Source organism: Ovis canadensis, chromosome 3 (genome assembly GCF_042477335.2).
Source record: "Ovis canadensis isolate MfBH-ARS-UI-01 breed Bighorn chromosome 3, ARS-UI_OviCan_v2, whole genome shotgun sequence".
Classification (NCBI taxonomy): Eukaryota; Metazoa; Chordata; class Mammalia; order Artiodactyla; family Bovidae; genus Ovis; species Ovis canadensis.
The window spans coordinates 183,331,654-183,355,296 of record NC_091247.1 but is presented as its reverse complement, the minus strand read 5'-3'; the positions used below and the strand labels follow the sequence as shown (position 1 = coordinate 183,355,296).

The 23,643-nt window shown below is 44.6% G+C and overlaps 1 protein-coding gene across 4 annotated transcripts in view; it reads left to right on the top strand.

Moving 5' to 3' along the window:
• LARGE1 (LARGE xylosyl- and glucuronyltransferase 1) overlaps positions 1 to 23,643 on the top strand; it is a 617,169-nt gene that overhangs the window by 414,390 nt on the left and 179,136 nt on the right. The window lies entirely within an intron of this gene.

Genomic DNA, 23,643 nt, shown 5'->3' with positions numbered 1-23,643 from the left:
GGAGTCTCAAAGAGTCGAACATGACTTAGTGACTGAACAATATTTCATTGTGGATATATATATATACCTCAGTTGATGGGGATGTAAATTGATATAGCCACTATGAAGAACAGTATGGAGATTCCTTAAAAAACTAAAAACAGAACTAACATATGATCCAGCCATCCCACTACTGGGCATATACCCTGAAAAAACTATAATTGAAAAAGACACATGCACCCCAGTGGTCATTGCAGCACTATTTACAATGGCCAGGACGTGAAAGCCACCAAAATATCCATTAACAGATGTGATGGTCTTTTGAGAGAATCCTCTCCCGCTAAGCACCAGGAATTCCAAAGTGAATTAAACCCATTTTCTACTCTGAGAAGCTTACACAAAGAAGAAAAGAGAAACATATAGGCAGAGCTACATATTATCTCATGTTTACATGTGTGCATATGTGTCTTAATGTGTACATAATCTATTTATTATATAAAATTTTTGACTCTGCATTCACATATCTAATAATTATTGTAAGGCCTGATGACATAAGGTGCTATGGAAACAGGGTATTAGGAAAAAGTCAGAAGTAACTAATAGTATATTACATTGATGCTCATGCCTCCACTAGAAGTGTTGCTCTTACTTATTCAATAGTTTCTGGACACTTTGTATGTTTTATCACATTGAGAAAGTGACATAAATATAGCCCTGTGCTTCTGGCAATAATCTTCCATGAATCATCTCCACTAAAGTACAGGACTCTTTTTAAAGCTGTGCAGAATAATTACTATAGCAGGCACTTACAGAGCCCTCTTGGCCAGTCACCATGAGGCAGGCATTTTATCATGGTCCTTAGTGTCTACTGAGTATACTGAAGCATAGACTGTTTATTTCACTTAATTAAGAAAAGAGCAAAAATAGGGTCTGAATGTGACAGTCTGGATCTTGAGCCTAGGATTTGGGTCCTTCTCCAGGTATCTCAGAATACTACAGAAAGAGCCCAGTTTTCATTGATAGAAGCAAAAAACAAAAATCAAGAAATATAAAAAGAAAACATAAAAACAATGAAAAGAAACAAAGTTGAATGTATTACTTCCTCTTCCTGTTAGGGAACACACACCAATGGGGAAAAATTACTGAATAGATGGCAGAGAGAAAAGTTGAGAGTTTTTAAGTGCAAAAAGGGGAAGGTCAGATAGGAGATGGAGTCTGAAGACTGTGTTCTGCATAGGAAAAAATAAATTCATATGTACAAAGTTGTTCATTGACTAGAAAAGATGAGAAAACATCGCATTAGACCAAGTTAGAGCTTGCCATGATGCCGGTCTATTGAAATACAAACTTCAGTTTTGATCTCCCCTAGGCAGGTACTGTGAGGGCATGAATCTTTTCCTGCTAAATTCCAGGAGCTGCATGAAGTGAACAATACAGGCACTGGGCTTGTAGATTTCTAGCTGGGGGAAACAGACCGTAAAGACGGGGGGTTATCTCAGATGGGAGTCAGTGCTGTGAGAAGTGCAAGAAGGAGCAACATGATAGATTGAGGGGTGGGAGCTGGAGGCTGTAGTAGGCTACTGTTTAAAGTCACAAAACTTGAGGGACTTCCCTGGCGGTTCAGTGGTTAAGACTCCAGTCTTCCAAGACAGGGGGCTTGGGTCCCATCCCTGGTTGGGGAACTAGGATCCCACATGCCATGCAACACTGCCAAGAAGTTTAAAAAATTAGGTCACAAAAGATGAGAAGGTTCAGCCGAGAGAAGATCCCATCACTTGCCGGAGGAGGAGTGTTCTAAGCAGACAAGAGCATGTGCAGAAGCAGGAGCGAGTTAGTGATGTTTGATGAAGAGAAAGGAAACCAGGGTCACTGAAGGGAAGCAAAGGGAGGAGCAGGAGCCAGAGACTAGTTCCTGAAGGACTTCCTGATGAACTGCAGGCAGGAGGCAGAGAGAAGAGAGGAAGTCCGTAACTCTTCCTGGACTTGGGGCTCGGATGGCATCTGTGAATGGAGTTTGGCTCCCCCTCTGAACCCCAGGATGCAGCCCTCTGCCTGAAGGCAGCGCAAGGAGAGGACAGAGACCCAGGACAGTTTCCTGCCTTCTCATGGGCCTGCTGTGTGGTCCTGGAGAAGTCGATGAGCTCTCTTGGCTGTGATTCTGCAGGACCTGCAGGGGTTTTCTAAGAGCAGTGGCAGATTAAAAAGGAGAATCCAGTTCCTGGTCTTCGCCACAGAAGTGATATTCATTAACCTAGTGCCTTGAAGCCACTTCTTTAATCTCACATTTCTCATCTGCAAAATGAGTATTATATTAGTTGAGCTACCTACCTGCAAGGGGAGTTGTGATTCTCCACTGGAAAAACTAGTGGGAAAGCAGTTTGAGACAGTTGAAAAGATACAAATTCACAAGGCATTAATGTTATTGATCTAATCAATTCAAAGTATAAATGGCAACACAGTGTCTAATATTTTGACACAGTTATTGTCATCATCAGCTACCACTTACTGAACGCTCACTACCTGGTAGGCACTGTGCTGAACACTTTCATGGGCAGTAATCTGTGTTGGATTTTAGCAGCAGCTCGGCCATTCCCATCATTTATACAACCCATCAGGTAGCACTTACCTAGGGAAGCTCATCTCCATCGCTTTTTACAAGAGCTCCAAGAGACAAGCATTGCTATCTGCATTTTACAGGTGGGGGGAACAAAGATGTTGGTTAGATTCAGTGCTCAGAAGCTTGCAGCCCGTAAGTGGAAAAATTCCAGATCTACACCCAGGGCTGTTTGTCTCCATAGTTGATCATCTGACCACAATGTACTGCCTCCTCTCGGCAAAGTCCTCTATAGCTGTAAGCATTGCTGATATCTACAAATTACCTAATACTCAGACTCAGCTCTTTGGCTGAAGAGATTCAAAAGCAAATGTCTCTTGGGCATTTACCCTTGTACCATGTTAAACTTAGGATGGGCATCGCCATGCTTGAAGTAACACCTTTGAGATGAGGACCTGTAGAAGGGATTGAATGACTGCTGTGCACTTTGCAAAAAGAAAGCGCCTCATGAGTGCTACTGTCACAAGACAGGATCCAACAGATACGTTAGCAGAGCTTCACAACTGTGTCAAGAGAGTGGATGCTGATGTATACTAGGTTTGTGTGATGCATATGTGGACCAAGGAGATAAGCTGCCTGGGACCACTGGGTGAAATGAAGGCTCTTGAGTCCAGTCACACAGCTGTGAATCCCAGTCCCGGGATGTCCTAGTTTGGGTTGGGTCCTCTCCTGGGGCAGTGGCTCAACCACTGTGTCCTCAGTTCTCTCAACTGCAAAATGTGTATGACTGTGCTGCCCACCTCACAGGGCTGTTGAGGATGGCTAATTGGGCAGAACTCATGTCAAGCCCTTTGGCCAATGGACTGGACCAGCACTCAGAGTCAATCTGTCATTTCCATTAGACTGAGCAATTGTATTACTTCCACAAAAGGTGCTTATAGATGTGAGCATGTCAAAACAAAACAACAACAACAACAACAAAAAAAAAAACACACCATGCTTGCAGGGACATCCACTTGGACAGAGATGAATTTTCCCAAGAAGGTAGCAGAGATATGTTCTTTCTCAGTTTGAGAGAGTACACACATTTTACTTGCCTGAGCACTACTACCCTCCTCAACACCCCAGCCATTAAACATAACTTTGATGGGGTATGCTGCTGTTTCCTATTTGGCCTTGGAAATGAAATGTTAGCAGGCAGGATGGTATAATACATCCCCTTCAAGACAGACTGGTCATCATCCCACATTGCCCTTCCAAGGGAACTCGCTATTATGGCAGATACTGTTCTAAACCCCAAGACAAGGTCAAGAGGCCCATCCATACAGTTGTCGTTGTTGTTCAGCCACTCAGTCGTGTCTGACTCTTTGCGACCCCATGGACTGCAGCACCCCGGGCTTCCCTGTCTTCCTTACTGTCTCCTGGAGTTTGCTTAAACTCATGTCTGTTGAGTCGGTGATGCCCTCCAGCCATCTCATCCTCTGTGACCCCCTTGTCCTCCTGACTCATTTGGGCATATATCCATTCCCAAGGACTCTTAGGGATTATGTTAGTGATAGGACGTGCAGAGCTCTGGGAGCGCACGATCTGTGCCTTTGGACAGATCAGCCTGAGTCTGTACTTGCTTCCCACTTGCTGTGCAACCAGAGTGTTGCTCAGAGCTTCAGTTTCCTCTGCTGTAGAATTAAGATAATATTGCTTTCCACTTGGGTGAATTGGGGGCAGCATCAGGAGAGATGACCCGCATCCAGATAGAGCACAGTGCCCAGCAGGTGGCTGACACCCAGTTCCTCACCCACCCTCCTTCAGCTTCGCTTTGGCCTTGGGGAATCAAGGTGGGCTCTGTTGCTGGCCTTACAGTCTGCAGCCCGAACTGCTAGCCCTCTGTGCCTCCCCACTACAGAAGCTTCATCTGGAGTCCAAAGCATCTCAGTGCCTTTCTCACATCTCCCTTGGTGACAGATTGTCTCCTCTGTACCTGCCGGTGGACAACCAGTCTCCATCAGTCTCACTGTTACCTATTCATCTGCTTGCTTTTCTTCTTTTCTCTCATCACCCCGTTAGTACTTCAGCACTTTCCTGGCACCCACTCTGTGCAGATAGAACACAGCAACTTTTGCATCTTTCTGGTTCTCTAATATTTGGTGAAACTCTTGTCATCTGTCTAGTCCCACAGCCCCCTCAGTGGGTTGGTCCCCATCTCAACAAAAACTTTGCTTTACGGCTGCCTCTGGAATGCTTTTTACCCCTGACCGTGTCTGCATTTTATAGTAGTCCAGCTACATCTTGAATTCCTCTTCTTTTCTGTGTCAGTTGGACAGTTTTGCTTAGTTTCAGCTACACAGGCAGCAATAGTTGAAAAGACAGATGGATCCATGCTATCTGAAAGCTTTTCAAACCTACCCAGTGCTGGGCACAGAAATGGAGTTGTAAAGCCAGTGATAGAGTTCCAGCTTCAGATTAAGTGGCTTATTGTCTAGGCAGAGCCTTCTGTGACTTCTTCATCATAAACAAAGAGCTATAAGCTCAGGGGAAATGCAGCCAACCAACACTTTAATTAAAAGGAAGTTTTGAGAAGATTCTTTCATCTTCAGAATTTCCTCTCACCTTGAAATGAGTGCCTGGCATTGTCTTTTAAATTACTGAGTCCTGACTGGTTGGGATGCACAGTGGAGAACATGCATTCATCTTCTTAACTACTTTTATCAGCAGTTCTGTCTGACCTGCCTCTGATGCAGGTCTAGTGACCTCAGTCTCTTCCTAGCTCTGTATAATGACATAGTTCCTGCTTGAGCTTAATTAATAATTCTTGAGCTGTGTCTTACATAACCACATCAAGTAGATGGCCAGCTATTCAGCGAGAATGTTTTTGTGTCCTCAAGCTTTCAGAAGTCCCTGAGCCTGGAAGCAGACACAAAACAGCCATGGCACTAATAACAATCCAACCTGTGTGCTGGCCCTGCTATGTGAAGATATGAGCATCCTCTTAGCTGCCTTAAAAGCCAGTGTTGGGTCTTCCCTAGACGTTTAGTGGCTAAGATTCTGCCATCCCAATGCAGGGTGCTTGGGTTCAATCCCTGGTTGGGGAACTAGATCTCACATGCTACAACTAAGACCCAGTTCAGCCAAAATAAAAACAAACAAAAAGCCAGTGTGGTCCCCACTTTACAAGAACATTCTGAGACCCAGAGACATATCTGCCCAAGCTGGTCTCACATACTTAAGTGGGACAGGTGGGTGCCACACTCAGTTTTGTCTGGGTGGGCTGCTGAGGTTGTTTCTGGTTTCTAAAGAATGATCTCTAGGTGACATAAAAGGAGAAATAGGGGGCTAAGAGGGAAGAATCCCCAGGGAGTTGGCAGCAGTGGTAGGAGGAGGCAAACAGCAGAGGTTTATGAAGCGAGGGCTGCTCTGCAGCTCAGGCTCGGGAGCAAAGGGCCACAAGAGTCAGCACTGTAGGCTTTGAAGACAGAGTCTCTCCACCATGTCTGAGTATGAAGAGTGTTGGGAGTGACATAGGTCACCTCTAACTCAGCTCATCTTTGAAGACATTGCACCATCTCGTTAGTGAGCAGACAAGCTGTACAGAATTCCCAGAAACTGTAGCACCCACTGCGGGGCTACTCTGGTCAGAGACTAAAATCAGAAATGTATTAATAGTATACTAGGTAACAGAACATGTTATTATAGTGGACCTCCAAAAATGATATAGATTAATAATAATCTAAATTGCTCATAAGTCCTGAGCAGCTTCTACATTCTGGTACTGTTGTAGACGCTTTCCATCTATTATTTCATTTAAATGGCACATGAGTTCTTTTTTGATGAGTGCAGTAAAAAGAAAGGCAGTCTTTCAAGCAGGGACAAAATGTCAGGGGTTCCTCTTTTATTCCCTACAATAAGGAAGCTGGGCAGGCTTTGCGGTGGGTGTTCCATGAAAGTTTCTAGAGTGAATAAGTGAGATGAATAAGACACAGTCCTTGTCCTCCAGGAGTTTAAACCCAGCAGAACTAACATAAGCCTAAACACAAAAGTATAATGTAATATCACATGATACTATGTAAATCAGGGTATTTGCAATGTATGGGGAGGACCCAGTTGAGACAGGATCTGAAAAGCTCCAAGGAAGCACCATTGCAGTCAGGGCTTGAAGGAGCAGGTAGCCCCATGTGCACCATGGAGAAAGCGCATTCCAGCAACTGTAAGCCATGCACGTATGTAATCTGCACGTGCAGGTGTAGTGACCTTCTCTATGGGTGGGGACACCATCTACGCCAGCCCCATCTGTGTGCTCCCATCTTTCTTCACCTGCTTTATCCACCTTACCTTTGTCTGAGCTTTTACAGTATCATCTTATTTACTGTCTCTCTCTGCCACTAGAACATAAGCTCCCTCAGTTCAGTTCAATTCAGTCGCTCAGTCGCATCTGACTCTTTGCCACCCCATGGACTGCAGCACACCAGTCTTCACTGTCCATCACCAACTCCCAGAGTTTACTCAAACTCATGTCCATTGAGTCAGTGATGCCATCCAACCATCTCATCCTCTGTTGTCCCCTTCTCCTCCTGCCTTCAATCTTTCCCAGCATCAGGGTCTGTTTTTATGAGTCAGTTCTTCGCATCAGGTGACCAATGTATTGGAGCTTCAGCTTCAGCATCAGTCCTTCCTATGAATATTCAGGACTGATTTCCTTTAGGATTGGTAGGCTCCCTCTGGGCAGAGATTTTGTCTTTTCTGTTTATTGGTCTAATCCCAGCACACATAGCATCTTTCAGCACATACTAAGAGTTCAGCAAAATCTCATTGAGTGAATGAATGAACAAATACAGTTTCAAAGGCTGTAAGAGAATAATGTAATGTCTAAATATAAAAAACTGCCCCCCACCACCCATCTTTTGGCCTCTGTAGCACCATCACTATTTGGCATCCTATCAATATGTATCTTAAACATGTTTGTTTCTCTGTTGTCCATCTTCTCCTGTTACAGTGGAAGCTCCATGAGTGCCGGGATCTAATCTTGTTTTCTGTTGTTTCCACTACTACATCTCTAGTGCCTAGAGTATCTGGCACATAGCAGTGCTGGATTAATATTTGTGGGAGGAATGAGTGACTGAATGAGGCAGCCGCTGGAGGGTTGGATGGAGAAGAGGCTGTGAAGGCGAGGGCGGGGTGAAGGAGTGATGGTGAGAGATTTGACAAACTGCATAGTCCCTTTGTGAAGGGGATCCTGCCACAGCCCAAGGGTTTCTAATGGGTACTCTGGGAAGTGGAGTGCTTTAAGGGAATTCTGAAGCTGGGTTATGTGATCACATTTGCATTTTACAAGGAGCATTGGGTGTGACCTGAGAGAGGCTAGGAGCACTAGTGTATGGTAGGTTAAACTAGGCTTACCGCTCCTTATATTTGGAAAGTGGCCCCTTAGGGACAGATTGTCAGAATTAACATGGTCAGGGCAAATGGTAGGAGTGGATTCTGTATGACTTTTTAAAAAATGTCTTGCTAATTAGTAAAAGATCTGAAAACACGATACCTTTGAACAATGCTGAACTGTTGGTAGCCATAGCTATTAGAGCTGCCTTATAGAACCATTGTTCTACGTGCTCTGCTGCTGATGCTAAGTCGCTTCAGTCGTGTCTGACTCTGTGCGACCCCATAGACAGCAGCCCACCAGGCTCCTCCATCCCTGGGATTTTCCAGGCAAGAGCACTGGAGTGGGTTGCCATTGCCTTCTCTGACGTGCTCAGTCGTGTCCGACTCTTTGCGACCCCATGGACTGTAGCCCACCAGGCTCGTCTATCCGTGGGTTTTCCAGGCAAGAGTACTGGGAGTGGGTTGCCATTTCCTCTTCCAGGGGATCTTCCTGACCCAGGAGGAGATGAACCTGTGTCTCCTGCATTGGCAGGCGGATTCTTTACTGTGTGTGTGTGGGGGGGGGGGGGGGAGGAGGGGGGGGAGGAGGGGGAGGAGGGGGGGGAGGAGGGCAGTGGGGCGGGGGTGGGTAGTGGTAAAGAAAAGCCCTGTAAAGCCATTAAATATCCTGAAAGCACTTTTTCAGGACAGTCCACCAGTGAGAAAACTGTTGGTCCCCACAAATGTTTGAAACCATGTAGAAATTGCATGAGCCTCAGTGGAATTGACCCTCAGGCCCTCCTGTTGACTTTTCTATTTCTCCTGTCATAACTGATTTTCCATCTCCCAAGTCTATCCAACAGAACATTCTGCAATGATGGAAATGATTTATATCTGCACTGTTCAATAAGGTAGTTGCTAACCACATTGGTCATTAAGCATTTGAGATGTGGCAGTTGTAACTAGGAGAGTTAAATTTTAATTTGATCTAATTTTAATTAATGTGAAATTGAGTAGCTACATGTGGCTGGTGGCTATCACTGTAGACGTTTGGATCAACTCTGTCTGAGATTTCACCAAATTTTGTGTGCACCATTGATTTAATCCTGGAACTACCTTGGTTGCTCCAGGAAAACATTCTTCCTGGCAAACAGAAAAGGCAAATCCTTCACCACGGCTAGCATGAGTTTGAACAACTGAGATTAAATGAGATTCTGTTTGTGAAAATGCTTCACATGCTGCCTGACTCACTGTAAATGCTCAATAAAGGCAGCATTTACTTAATCCTCACAGTAACCCTGAGGCGAGAGCTCTTCATCTCCGTTTTACAAATAGGGAAACTGAAACACATTTTTTTATTAGAGTATAGTCACGTATGGATGTGAGAGTTGGACTATAAAGAAAGCTGAACACCAAAGAATTGATGCTTTTGAACTGTGGTGTTGGAGAAGACTCTTGAGAGTCCCTTGGACTGCAAGGAGATCCAACCAGTCCATCCTAACGGAAATCAGCCCTGAATATTCATTGGAAGGGCTAATGCTGAAGCTGAAACTCCCAATACTTTGGCCACCTGATGCGAAGAACTGACTCATTTGAAAAAACCCTGGTGCTGGGAAAGATTGAAGGTGGGAGAAGGGGATAACAGAGAATGAGATGGTTGGATAGCATCACCAACTCAATGGATGTGAGTCTGAGTGAATTCTGGGAGTTGGTGATGGACAGGGTGGCCTGGCGTGCTGCAGTCTGTGGGGCTGCAAAGTCAGACATGACCGAGCGGCTGGACTGAACTGATAGTTGTTTTACTGTGTTGTGTTAGTTTCTACTGTATAGTGAAGTGAATTAGCTATGTGTGCCTAGAGCTCCTCTCTCTTGGGTGTCCTTCCCATTTAGGTCACACAGGGCATTGAGTAGAGCTCCCCGTGCCAGACAGTGGTTTCTCATTAGTTATCCATTTTATACATAGTATCGCTGGTGTGTATATGTCAATCCCAGTTTCCCAATTCATCTCATCCCGTGGTGTCCAGACGTTTGTTCTCTACATCTGTCTCTGTTTGTGCTTTGCAAATAAGATCATCTGTACCATTTTTTTCAAATTCCACAAATATGTGTTAATAGATGATATTTGTTCTTCTCTTTCTGACATACTTCAGTCTGTAAGACAGGCTCCAGGTCCATCCACGTCTCTGTTTTAAATCAGCACCCGAGATGGTCCTGCAGCCAGTGAGTAGCAGAAGAGAAATTCCTTACCCAAGTCTGTCTGTGCTTTCCTGAATAGCAGGCCAAAAAGCAAACTTGTTTTCCAGATTTCAGTGCATTTTATCACCTTCCTCTGCTAAATGAGGGCAGTGACCTCTGCACAGCACCAGTACATACGCTGTGTCTTTTGCAACTCATTGGCCCATCTCCTTTATTCAGTCCATATGCTGACTCTGAGAGATGGATGGATAGGTGCGTCCTCTGATTACCCAGCTAGGTAAGGCCTTTAAAAACCAAAGTGCTTTCCAAAGGTCCTGACTCTGGTAAGTCACAAGCCAGAGAAGCTGCCAGGGGGTATGTACTGGGGACAAGGACTTGGAAGGAAAAAGGAAGAACATAGGCTGCCATAGAGAAACCCCCAGACTGATGTAAGTCGGAGCAGGAGGTCTCCATCTGGAGGACGGTCTCCATCTCCACGTGGGAGCAGGGTCCAGGGATTCAGCAGACCTGCAATGAGGACAGGAGACTGCTTTCTAACTCCTGGCTCTGGTGAATGGCATCTTTTTCTCCAAGTTTGAATGGCATTCTTTATCCCCCTTGCCTGGATCAGTGACTTGTTGATAGGAGATGTTCAATAACCACTTGGTGAGTGGATGAACAGGTGAACAAATAAATCACTTGATGAGTATAAATTTGCTGTTGTCCTGAAGCACTCTTCCTTAAAAAAAAAAAAAAAAATGGTATTTGCTCTTGCAAGCTTACAGCAATCCAGAAAGACTGGAGAATAAACTTGGACTGCAATCACTCATCTGGAGAGAATGTGAGAAGGAATATTTCTGTCGGCAATTCAGATCTAGCCTTTTGATAAAAGTCACAGAATCACAATAAGATAGTTATATAATGCAGTAAACAGATTCGATAGAAATCTGGATATATTCTCCTAAATAAGTTATGGGAGATTTAGCAGCAGCTTTCGGGGGATCCCGCAACCCTTCCTAGTTTCCTGCTCCCCCTCTGAGGGGTGGAGACGGCGGCGCCAGGTTCAGATTGGCACCTGTTTGGGTAATCCCCGTGGGATTAGTGCAGTGTGACAATTGCATAGGGAGGATTTCAATAAGATTTGGATGGATTGTGTGAAAATTAGCTCCCCTGCCTTTTGGGGCCTCTTCTCCTTTTCTCTGAAGTTAGCATTTAATCTGGTGGTTGGAGTTTCTTGGTCTTTCTCAGCTGCCTCTCCGTCTCTTCTGTTTAGTCCTGCTCAGTCAAGGTGTCTTGGGTGCCCTCCATGCTTCTGTTTGAGAATCTCACACTGGTTAGCCAGTAGGTGAATTCATGAGATGGGCTTCCCTGTTGGCTCAGCAGTAAAGAATCCACCTGCAGTGCAGGAGACACGGGTTTGATCCGTGGGTCAGGAAGATCCCCTGGAGAAGGAAATGGCAACCCACTGCTGTAAACTTGCTTGGGAAATCCCATGGACAGAGGAGCCTGGTGGGCTCTAGTCCACGGGATTGCAAAAGAATCAGACATGACTTAGTGACTAAACAACAACAAATTAGTGAGATAAGCGAAATGAAATCACTTAGAGAACTGTCCATTGCTGTGCCAGTGGAAGAAGGTGGACTGCATGGAGAGGTCGTGGTTAGATACACACCCTGCTTTCTCTGGGTTCATGTTCTCCACAGAGTCTGTATAGTATTGAGGAGCAAGGCAATGGAAGAGCCTGTAGGCATTAGGCCCTCTCATTTGCGTTAGCCAGGAGACTGGGTCTCAGGGTGGACAAGCTACGTGCTCAAACTCAACCCAGAAATTAGCAACGGAGCCCACACTGGCCAAGGGTTTCCTGTTCTCCTCCTGTCTCTCCCTCCCTCCCCTCTGCTGGCAGAAGTGCCAAGGAGCAGGAAACCTGCAAAGGCCATCATCTGTTCCTAACAGCTCTTGACTGTTGGCAAAGAGAAGCATTCACTGTTCTCTGGATAATCTGGGCTTATTCTTCAGCATCCTTTGCCCTGGAGCACTGGGGATATGGCCACAAACAAACAAAATCCGTGTCCTCATGGAGCTCATAGTCTCCCTTGGGAAAATGTGTCAATATCTACGTACTAGATGGTATTATCTGCCTTGACGTAAAGCAAGCCAGAGTTAGGGGGACTGGGAACTCCAGGGCTCCCGGAAAGGGGGTCTCTGTGGTAAATGGCAGGTGTGGGTCAGCAAGGTCTTGCCGATAATGTGACACTTAGACTAACTGCTGAATTTGGACAGTGGTCTAACGTAACTTATTGACAGAGACGTGTTAGTACACCTGCTGCTGCTGCTGCTAAGTCACTTCAGTCGTGTCCGCCTTTGTGCGACCGCATAGACGGCAGCCCACCAAGCACCCCTGTCCCTGGGTGTTTCAGTATTTGTTTACATAAAAAGTTGTTGGCTGCAGACATTAGTTTCTTTAAAAAACACTCCCCCGCCCCAGTCAGTAACGTGTTAAAACCCAAATTCAAAGTAAGAATTTGGTAGAAAGTAGTTCAAGATTTTTTTTAAAGCAAAATTGATAAAGTCATTGAACATCCACCAAAATGTTCACAGTGCCAATCTCTGATTCATGGGACTATAATTATTTTGATTTTGTGGGGGGTTTTTTGTGCCACATAGTATGTGGGATCTTAGTTCCCTGACCAGGGATCAAACCCATGCCCCTTGCATTGGAAGTGTGGAGTCTCAACCACTGGATGGCCAAGGAATTCCCTGTTTTGTCTTTTTTTATCCCTACTTTCTGAATTTTCTATAAGAAATGCATATTCCTTAAGTAATTTTAAAAGCAAACAACAACAACAAAAAAAAACCAAAGACTCATTGATTACACTGGATGCGGGGATTTCACCGTAGTGTAGTGGCAGCAAGCCAGTGTGGGAGGGAGTGAGAGGTGTGGGGGGAAAGAGATCAAACTCAAGTACCAGATGAGGGCAGGGCTTCAGTTCTGGCTCAGCATCTATTGGCAGGTTTAACTAAAAGAACTTGGGAGAAGGAAAGAAACAGCAACCATTATGACTGACCCTTAAAGTCAGCAGGAGAATACCTCCTCAGCCTCTCCAGTATCTGTGTTTCTCCAGTTTGAAGCTCCTCCAGAGCCTTCCTGCATGCCTGTCCCTCCTCAATTTAAGACATGAGAGTCCTCAAGCTCGTCAGCATTGCTCCCACCTTTAGATGCAGAAACTCCAAGAAGATGGGAAAGAGGAATTTATCATCCTTTAACATTTGTTTTCCAGAAGCATTATTCCCTTTCCAAGTATGATTCATAATAAGATTTACTAAGTTCTGTTCCTGCATTTAAATCATGATGACACTGAGTTCTGGTTTGGAGGGGAGACTCTTAAATAGTCATTAAGTTGAAACTCTTCAAGGTTAGAGACTGTGGCTCATTTTTCTTTGTATCACCCGTAGCACCTAGCCCCATAAATATTTATTAATTTTATCTGAAAAGAGTGAGAAAGTGAAAGGAGCCGAGAAAATGTAGCTAACTAGTTTTTTTAAACATAGGGACACCAGAATCTCCCCCAAGTTTAATGTTATCCCAGTTTCTTTGTTTATTTAGTGAAGAGTGGTGATCTTCAGGAGCATCTTTGGAGAGAGAAATGTCTATGTAGGGAGGAGGCGGTGGTCATCAGCCTAGATCACTGCCTTCCACTCCGTACAGTCAACTGTCTTCTCAGATGTGCTTGAGGACTAACAGAAAATCTAAAAACTTCACAGCTATCTTGGCCTGGGTCTCACCTTCCCAAACCACCGTGATGACTACACCCATCACGAGGAGACGCCCAGCAGCAGACTGAAATTCACAAGGAATGGGAAGTACCTGCTAACAGGTACAGCTCTCCTGCCCATCCAAGTGTGTTACCCCTTTGAGATCTCCAGCCCTCTGGTGTGTTATCCCTGTTTCTGAAGAGGATTCTAAAAGCCAGGGGCCCACTGCCCTGCCTCCATCAGTTTAACTGACTGAAGATAATTTAATTGTTCCTTAACAAGGCAGGATCCACAGTGCCTCTGGTTATAATTAAGAGCATCAGCGATCGTCATAAGCATCTATTATCCTGGTGCAGTCTCCTCCTCTTTAGTTCCCTGTAGTTACTCCTCTGCCCACCCTCACTTACCTCCCTCTGAGTTTAAGTGCCCTGAGCTTCCATCGTACAATTTCTAACCTGCTTCTTCACTGTCCTTACCCGCTTACCATCCATCCTTTCCTCCTCAAGCTTCCAGTGTATCCCCAAGCTTTGCTGGACTACTGGTCATATGGGAGAGCATTTCCATTAATACATAGTAAATAAATATATTAATATTGATAATTAATTCAATGCTTAAAAGTAAAAATGCTGTCTTTTCTAAGAAGAGTTTGCTGCTGCTGCTAAATCGCTTCAGTCGTGTCCGACTCTGACTCCATAGACGGCAGCCCACCAGGCTCCCCGATCCCTGGGATTCTCCAGGCAAGAACACTGGAGTGGGTTGCCATTTCCTTCTCCAATGCATGAAAGTGAAAAGGGAAAGTGAAGTCGCTCAGTCGTGTCCGACTCTTCGCGACCCCATGGACTGCAGCCCACCAGGCTCCTCTGTCTACGGGACTCTCCAGGCAAGAGTGCTGGAGTGGGGAAGAAGAGTTTGGTGCCCTCTAAATGTGTCATGGACTACAAGTCAGTTGACACATGTGAAAATTTCTATGGCACAAGTAATCAAAAAAAAGGAAAAATATAACAGGGATTAAGCACTGGCAGTAATTTATATACATAGTTTCAGTGATAGTAAAGATTAAAAAAATGTAGACCCTTCTTCCTGGAGATACTATAAATTACAAAAGCATTTTTGTAGGACAGTTTGACAAAATGGATCTAATTTTTGAAACTATATATATATGTGTGTGTGTGTGTTTGTGTGTGTGTGTGTGTGTAACATAGCACTTTTAAAATTTGTTTTTGTTCCTAAAAAATTGTGTTAGTCTCTTCTGTACAGCAAAGTGAATCAGGACATAGCACATTCATTTCTAGAAAATTATAGCAGAAGAAAACAGGGAGGTCTTATCATTATTTATGATAAGAAAATATTTCAGAGAAACCCAGCTTCTAAAAACAAAAGCTTGTTAAATTTTGGTGTGCTCATATAACAGAATAACATGAAACTAATAAGTAAGATGTAGAGCTGGCATATTGCTGCTGCTGTTGTTCAGCCACTCAGTCCTCTCTGACCCTTTGAGACCCCACGGACTGCAGCAGGCCAGACCTCCCTGTCCTTCACTATCTCCCAGAGTTTTCTCAGACTCATGTGCATTGAGTTGGTGATACCGTTCAACCATCTCGTATGCTGTTGCCCCCTTCTCCTGCCTTCAATCTTTCCAGTCATTCATAGACAAGCTGTAAAAGTGGGTTACATAATAATTCTGTTATCCTATTTTTGTCAAGACACGTGTCTGTATATCCAAACATGTTATGAAAGTCTGATTACAGTCTAATATCATCTCAAGGTGGTAAGATTGCAAGTAATTTTTGGTTTTGTGTCTGTGCTTTTTCTGCTTTGCACATTTCATGCAAGGAACACTCTTTGGTTTTGTCCTCAGAAATAAAGGTAATATTCATGTAAAGTTATTGGAAACATGAGATTTGATTTACTGGGATTCCATCTATGGAATCACCTTTGGAGAACGTGTTTATTGTTGAAAACAAAGCGCATGACTCTACAATTAGAATAAGGGTTTATTTCTGGAAAATATGCCCAGGGATGAAAGGACAGTCTGCTCTGGGGCACTGGAGGCTCACCTTTCCTCCCTGGGCGGGGGGAGGGACAGAGAACCAGAGAAACGAGCAAGAGATTTATACCCACTTGACTTCCTGTTCTTATCCCTTTTGATTAAAAAATACATCAAGACATGAAACGGATGGAAAAACCCATAAAAATTGTTTTACTGCATCATAAAAGGCTTACATTTCTGACACTGGGATCACAGAGGGATTAATTGATGCTGTCAGTCTCTGCTTGCCATCAGAGCACACTCCAGTGGGGATGGGTGTCCCTTCTCAGCGGTCCTTGAAGCCGAGGGTGGTGTTCCTTCTCCCTGAGCTGCTCTCACCCTGGACTGCTGTTCAGTCCAGGCAGGGTTCTGGATCTTCGTGCCCGTGGAGGACAGTGACCTTGTCCTGCATCCCCTGAATTCTATTTGCAGCTTAGCATGCAGGAGACACTCATTTTTCTTACTGTCCCTCATTTTGGATTATATGAAGATTAAAATACCTGAATAATTTGGGAGAATAGACAGACCAGAAAGCAGTCTGAGAGCAGTTTCATCTGTCAGTGAGTAAGTATCCTTCGGAGCCAGTTTTCCCAGTGGTGGCTTGGCTTAGCTTTCAGTCATGCGTCTCTTCATTCAACAGATAGTTTCTACCAGTGCCAGGCAATGTCCTAGTCCCACGGGATACATGAGAGCTAACGAGGGACAAAGGTGTCGTTTTTAGGGAGTTTATATTCCAGGAGCATTGGGGTTAGTTCCTTTCTTTATTCCTTCTTTTCCTTCCTTCCTCTCTTTTTTTTCCTATCCCCCTTCCTTCTTTTTGTCCATCTACCATTTATTGAGTATTCTTCAGGTGCCAGGTGCTGTGCTAGGCATTGGTGGATACTGGTAAAAGAGACCCCATCCACATTCTGAAAGGTCATAGAGTTTAATGGAGGAAATGAGACAAGGTCTGGGGCATCCGTAAGACCTATGCCAGACACAACTGCAGGGTGCCAAGGGGGCATATGGGCCCCCACCCCCCACCAGTGGCAGCTCACCTCAGTTCCTACCACAGAGGCACCTGCCATGATCTAGTTCCTGCCACTGTGGTTCACCTGTCCTGGTAGAAAGGGGGGGCCTCAGGAACCGGGCTTCAAGGAGTCACAAGATGCTGCCATTTCTCCAAAATCACACTGGTGGATAGCACAGCTTCTTGAGGAGGTAGCTGCTGACACATGCATTACAGCATGCAAATAATAAGGCTCCTTGGGGAAACTGGCAAAATCCTCAAAGTCAACCATGCATTGGGCCACCTGCTGCATTCTGGGGTTCAGTGAAAGTATAAGTCTTGGGAGACCCAAGGTCTGAGCCCCAAGGAGCATCCTGAGAAGAGAGCTAGCAGTACTCACTCACACCTTTAAATGCCAAGTCAGTGACTCACACTGTCTCTAGGAAAGGAACTCCATGAACTAAGAGGAACAAGTGCCAAAGAATTGATGCTTTCGGATTGTGGTGCTCGAGGAGGCTCTCGAGAGTCCCTTGGACAGCAAGGAGAACAATCCAGTCAATCCTAAAGGAAATCAACCCTGAATATTCATTGGAAGGACTGATGCCGAAGCTCCAGTACTTTTGGTCACTGATGTGAACAGCCAACTCAGGAAAAAACTCTAATACTGGAAAGACTGAGAGCAGGAGGAGAAGGGGGCAACAGAGGATGAGATAGTTGGATGACATCACTGACTCAATGGACATGAGTTTGAGCAAACTCTGGGAGATAGTGAAGGACAGGGAAGCCTGGCATGCTGCAGTCCATGGGGTTGCAAAGAGTCAGACATGACTTGACGACTGAACAACCAGAGGGACAAGAAACAAACTCCTATCAATCACCTGTTAGATTTCTCCCAGGCATTGTATCAGATGCCTCTGTGTGCTATCTCATTTAATTTTCACAGAAATCCTGTGACAAACGGTTCACTATGTTTTCACAGATGATGAAATAGTAGTTCAGAGAGGTTAATTGACTTGACCAAGGTCACAGGTATCTAACTGCTAAACTCAGTTCCCAAACAGAACTGTCTCACCGCTCCCCCCTGCAATTAGGAAAGCCACGTGGAGGACAGTGTACCCTCTGGCACTCCATTTGAAGTTCTCTCCCAGCAATTATTTCACCCTGCTTCCTAATGCAGTGCTGTGTCCCAGACTGTTTTGTAGAAGACAAGATGCCAGTAGGTGTTTGTGGTTAAATCCATTGAGGAGATACTGAGTTACACAGGTTTCGGGAGGGAGCTCTTTCGTGCCTTCAGTACCCCCCCAAGTACTGTGAAACTCGAGGAGAAATTGCAGTAGGTGCAGACGAACGCACAGTGCCTCGGGGCACTGATGCCCTGCGGATGCCAGTTTGGGAAGTATTGTCCATTTAACACGCATCTGATGAGCTGCTGCTCTGAGGATGGCCTGTGCTCCATGCCCTTGCCTCCCTCTGGATATAAACAGGGACTGTTGTGTTCCTCTCACCAGTGCCCACTGACTTGTCGTGGTTAGAACTTAAGTGGTGTCTGAGCAAAGGAGTGAAATGGGCCCTGACCTTGACCCTGAAGAAGGTCATAGAAATAGTTGTAGACTGAGAAGTGGGCTTCCGGGAAAAAAGTCATAGGAACTGACAAGTAAATTCTTTCTCAGAAGAGACCCATTGCTCATGCCTCCCTTTTGCTTGTGTTGTAACGACAGTCTGCTGAGCTCCTCCCGATTCATATAAGAAGGGAGAATCTATACATTCAAGTGTCAGGATATCTCCAGCCCCAGGTGGGACTTTTTCTAAGAGCATTCCTAACAGTCCCCTTGTCACCAGTGGCACTTTGAAAATTGTAAGTCACAGCGAAGCTCTTAGCACTTCTTCATCTCTTTGAAAACTTTATCCAAGGAAGTTATTTCTGCATGACCTGAGAAAGGAGAGCTTGTGACAGGCTCATGAGGCAGCCTCCTACAAGAGGTTCCTTCGTGTCCTGGGCAGCACTGTGCCTCCCCACTGCCCTTCACTTCAAGCAGGCTAGACTGAGGAGTAGCCAGTGTACTAATCTGCGCAGGCTGCCGTCACACAGCACCATAGGCCAGGCGGCCTGGACATTATTTTCTCACAGTTCTAGAGGCTGGGAATGCACGTGCATCCATACTCAGTTGTTCAGTCGTGTCTGACTCTTTGCGACCCCATGGACTGTAGCCCTCAGGCTCCTCTATCCATTGGATTCTCTAGGCAAGAATACTGGAGTGGATTGCCATTTCCTACTTCGGGGGATCTTCCTGACCCAGGGATCGAACCTATGTCTCTTGTATCCCCTCGGACACTGCATTGGCAGGCAGATTCTTGCCAATCTGAGCACAGAGGCTAGGAAGTCCAAGATCAAAGTGCCAGCGAGGTAGGTTTCATTAGGAGGGCTCTTCCCTTGGCTTTATAGGTGGCTGCCATCTCACCCTGGGTTCACACAACCTCTTCTCTGTGTCCGTGGAGCAATGGAGTCCAGGGCGGGGAGCACGTGCTCTCTGATGTCTCCTCTTAAAAAGTTATTAGAAGGGCACTAACCCCATCAGACCCAGACCTGCCACCATGACCTCCTCTAACCTGAATTACCTCCCAAAGTCCCCCTCTATAAATCCCATCTCTTTGAGTTACAGGAGAATTTTGGAAGGATGCAAACTTTCAGTTCCTAACAGCAAGATATCACATTGCATTTCTGAGTCACGTCACTGAATCTTGTTGTGCATTGATAAAGAAAAACCCATTGGGAACACCCCAATGCAGCCATTCTGGTCTTTTGATTCTTTTCCTTTTTGTTTGTGACCTTGCCATGCATTTAGGGCCTGCATAATGAATACTCAGTTACTCCCTGAGGTGTAAGTATGGAACAGAATAAGAATGAAATGTTACCTTGTTTAAATGACAGCCATCTCTAATTGTTCCTATTCAAGCTATGGTTTCTGGACAGTGTGTTGGTAGTGGTAATAAGATTTAAAAGAATACCTACTTGTTCAGTGCATTAATTATATCTTAATAAAACTGTAAATAAAAGATAAATAATGGATAACTGATATTGAATATCCAGAATGAAGCAGGAACTGGACGAAACATTTTCTCTGCATGTTCTCCTTCAGTTGTCTTCAGAACAACCTCTGTGGTATAAATTCTGTTATTAAAGAAATCAACCTTGAATATTCATTGGAAGGATTAATGCTGAAGCTCCAATACTCTGGCCATCTGATGCGAAGAGCTGACTCATTAGAAAAGACCCTGATGCTGGGAAAGATTGAGGGCACGAGGAAAAGGGGATGACCAAGGACAAGACGGTTGGTTGGTATCACAGACTCAATGGACACGAGTCTGAGCGAGCTCTGGGAGATAGTGAAGGACAGGGAAGCTTGGCGTGCTGCAGTCCATGGGGTCACAGAGAGCTAGACGTGACTTGAGTGACTGAACAACTGCAAATCCTTACCAAACAAATAAGGCAGCCAGTTCTTCAATAGTCAACTTGGCTTTGACTGATAGGAATTTGAACCCTAGTGGTCCAACCCCAGAACCCACATTCGATTTTGGATCAGGATTTTGGAGAAAAAACAAACAAACTTATTCTAAATGCACTGTTTTACATCCCAAAGCTCCATGCCAGTGAGCTGACTCCCTATCCCGTTTCCAGAATTCAGGTCTCTGTCTGTGCCTTGTCATACTGCTTCTATGTTCCCAAAGATGGTTGCATATAGAGGTGTGGCTCAACCTAAGAGGCCACGAGGTCTTGTTAAATCCTGACATTTCAGAAGCGGATGCTATTGGCTTCTCACTTCCATTCGTCTGTCTTCTTTTGCGAACAATTCTCCCTTAAACAAAATTGCTTCAAGATTGCAGATGAGCAGCTGTGCTTTGGGTATAGGCACGTTCACATTTTGCTGACAGTTGAGTTTCCTCTGGGGACATCAGCCCACCAACAGCACCCTGCTCCTGTTCTGCCTGCCTTTATTTTCCTGAGAGCTTTGATCGCCTTGCTCTTGTGACCACAGCTTAATTTCTCAGAGAACTGTTTTTTAGTTAATGCTGATTATCTCAAAGCAGATGTTCAAGGTGAGACTCAAGATCACATATCCAAAATATAGAAGGTATTTGTGTCTCCAAGTCACAGAGCACGCACTCAGACTCATATGTATGCAGGCAGAAGGGAGGTCATGTCAGTACACAGAGCTTTCCAAATGCAGGTTGAGAGGCATTCTGTCTCAGGAATCATAACTAAGTGTGTCACCTGTCGAGTTATATTGCCTCTTAAAGGACAGGCTAAACACAGTGGCCACAAGTACATGTCTGAGACCCTTTGAGTGAAAAAGATTATTCCATTTGAATGATTTTGAGGTTCCAGTGAAAGTCCATGATCCTGTGATGATATGATTTCTTTGTGGAAGCTGAGTCAGCCTATTTGCCACTGAAAAAAATGTGTTGGGGAGCAACTTTGCATTCAACTGTAAGACTATGTATGAGATGTCATCACGTTACAGGGTGGTCAGAAGGTGCACCTTCACATAAGCCACACATTTCTAGCAAGGAGCATGAATGGGGGTGAAATTTGTGTAACTGAAAAAATGCCCTCCTCTCTCTGTTTTTTTTTTCTTTCATCTCCCATTCATTTAATAATATTTTTTCAGCACTTTCCATGTGCAGGTACTAGTGGAAACATGGAAACAGTGAGAGAGACTTTATTTTTGGGGGGGAGGGTCTCCAAAATCACTGCTGATGGTGACTGCAGGCATGAAATTAAAAGACGCTTGTGCCTTGGAAGAAAAGCTCTGACCAACCTAGACAGCATATTAAAAAGCAGAGACGTTACTTTGCCAACAAAGATCCATCTAGTTAAAGCTATAGTTTTTCCAGGAGTCATGTATGGATGTGAGAGTTACATGGTACAGGGAGGGAGGACGGAGGGGGGCTTCAGGATGGGGAACACGTGTATACCTGTGGTGGATTCATGTTGATGTATGGCAAAACCAATACAATATTGTAAAGTAATTAACCTCCAATTAAAATAAATAAATTTATATTTTAAAAAAAAAGAAATCTGAGTGCTAAAGAATTGATGCTTTTGAACTGTGGTATTGGAGAAGACTCTTGAGAGTCCCTTGGACTGCAAGGAGATCCAACCAGTCAATTGTAAAGGAGATCAGTCCCAAATATTCATTGGAAGGACTGATGCTGAAACTGAAACTCTAATACTTTGGCCACCTGATGCAAAGAACTGACTCCTTGGAAAAGACCCTGGTGCTGGGAAAGATTGAAGGCAGGAGAAGATAACGACAGAGGATGAGATGATTGGATGGCATCACTGACTCAACGGACATGAGTTTGAGTAAGCTCCGGGAGTTGGTGATGGACAGGGAGGCCTAGTGTGCTGCAATTCATGGGATGGCAAAGAGTCGGACATGACTGAGCAACTGAACTGTACTCTATGTATGGAGGGTATGAAGGAAAAGAGGTGATATGATTTTGAAAATACAGTGTATTTTGGGGGGAAGAGGGTTTTATTTTTGTTTGGTGGGGTTTTTTCCCCCCCTTTGGCCACATCACATGGCATATGAGTTCTTAGTTCCCTAACCAGGGATTGAACCCACAACCCCTGCATTGGCAGTACAGTCTTAATCACGCAGTTAGTCTGGACCACCCAGCGTATTTTTAAATGTTCCTGTTAATAGGGTGTTCAGCTCATCCCACTTTGCCCGAAACTTTCCTGATTTAGCATGAGAAGTCCTACATCCAGGAACCCCATCAGGACAATTAGTCACCCTGACGCTCAGAGTGGCCACTCGAGAAGAAATGCTGGGGGCATGATACGAAGCATCAGCATGCAGCATTCCTGTACGCGTGATAGCCATACCTGCAGAAGGATGCGAGGGTGGCTGTGTTGGTGACTCGGGGACTCCAAGCAGCATTGCTGTTGTTGCCATTATTTTGCAAAAGGATGAACAATTTTGGTAAAATTCCAAACAAAACAGAGTCAGTCTTCCCTCAATTTCCACAGCTGTACGTTGCTAGAACATTCAGCATATATTAACAGGTGCATAAACCCTGGGATAGCATCAACAACTCAATGGGCATGAATCTGAGCAAACTCCAGGAAGTAGTGAAGGACAGAGAAGCCAGGCATGCTCTAACCATGGGGTCACAAAGAGTCAGACATGACTTAGTAACTGAACGATGACAAAACCCTTGAAGCTTGAGTGTAAAATATGACTTAGATTTTATACACAAATGATCATTGACATCTTTTTCACTTAAATGAATATCTTTTGAAATCCATGAGAAGCAAGGGACAATTCTTTGTTGTGTGGAATTGTCCCATATATTGCAGAATATTGATATCCCTTGACTTTGTTTCTCCATTTAGCCAGTGGCATCCTTCAGTCAAAGCAACAACCAACCACATGCTTCAACTTCTGAAATATCCACTGAACAGCAGTCTTGTCTTCCTTGGAAACCACTCTACTAGATATTTGAGAAGAAATAAGTATTTAAGAAAAGATAAAGTATTAGCTGAATCCTTCGACTGTCCTTTTCTCCTTGTTCTTTTTCCCCCTCGTTCATCAACTATAAACTGTTGAAATTTTCTTTAGGTACAACATCCTGCAAAGTGCTCCCTGAAAAGTCTACAGATAGGTACCATCTTTGTCCACAAATGGCTTAAAAGTATGCTTGGAGATACAAGCAATCTGAATGTCCATCAGCAGATGGATAAATAAAGAAGATGTGATATCTATAGATGAGACTATTACTCCGCCATAAAAAGAATGAAATAATGCCATT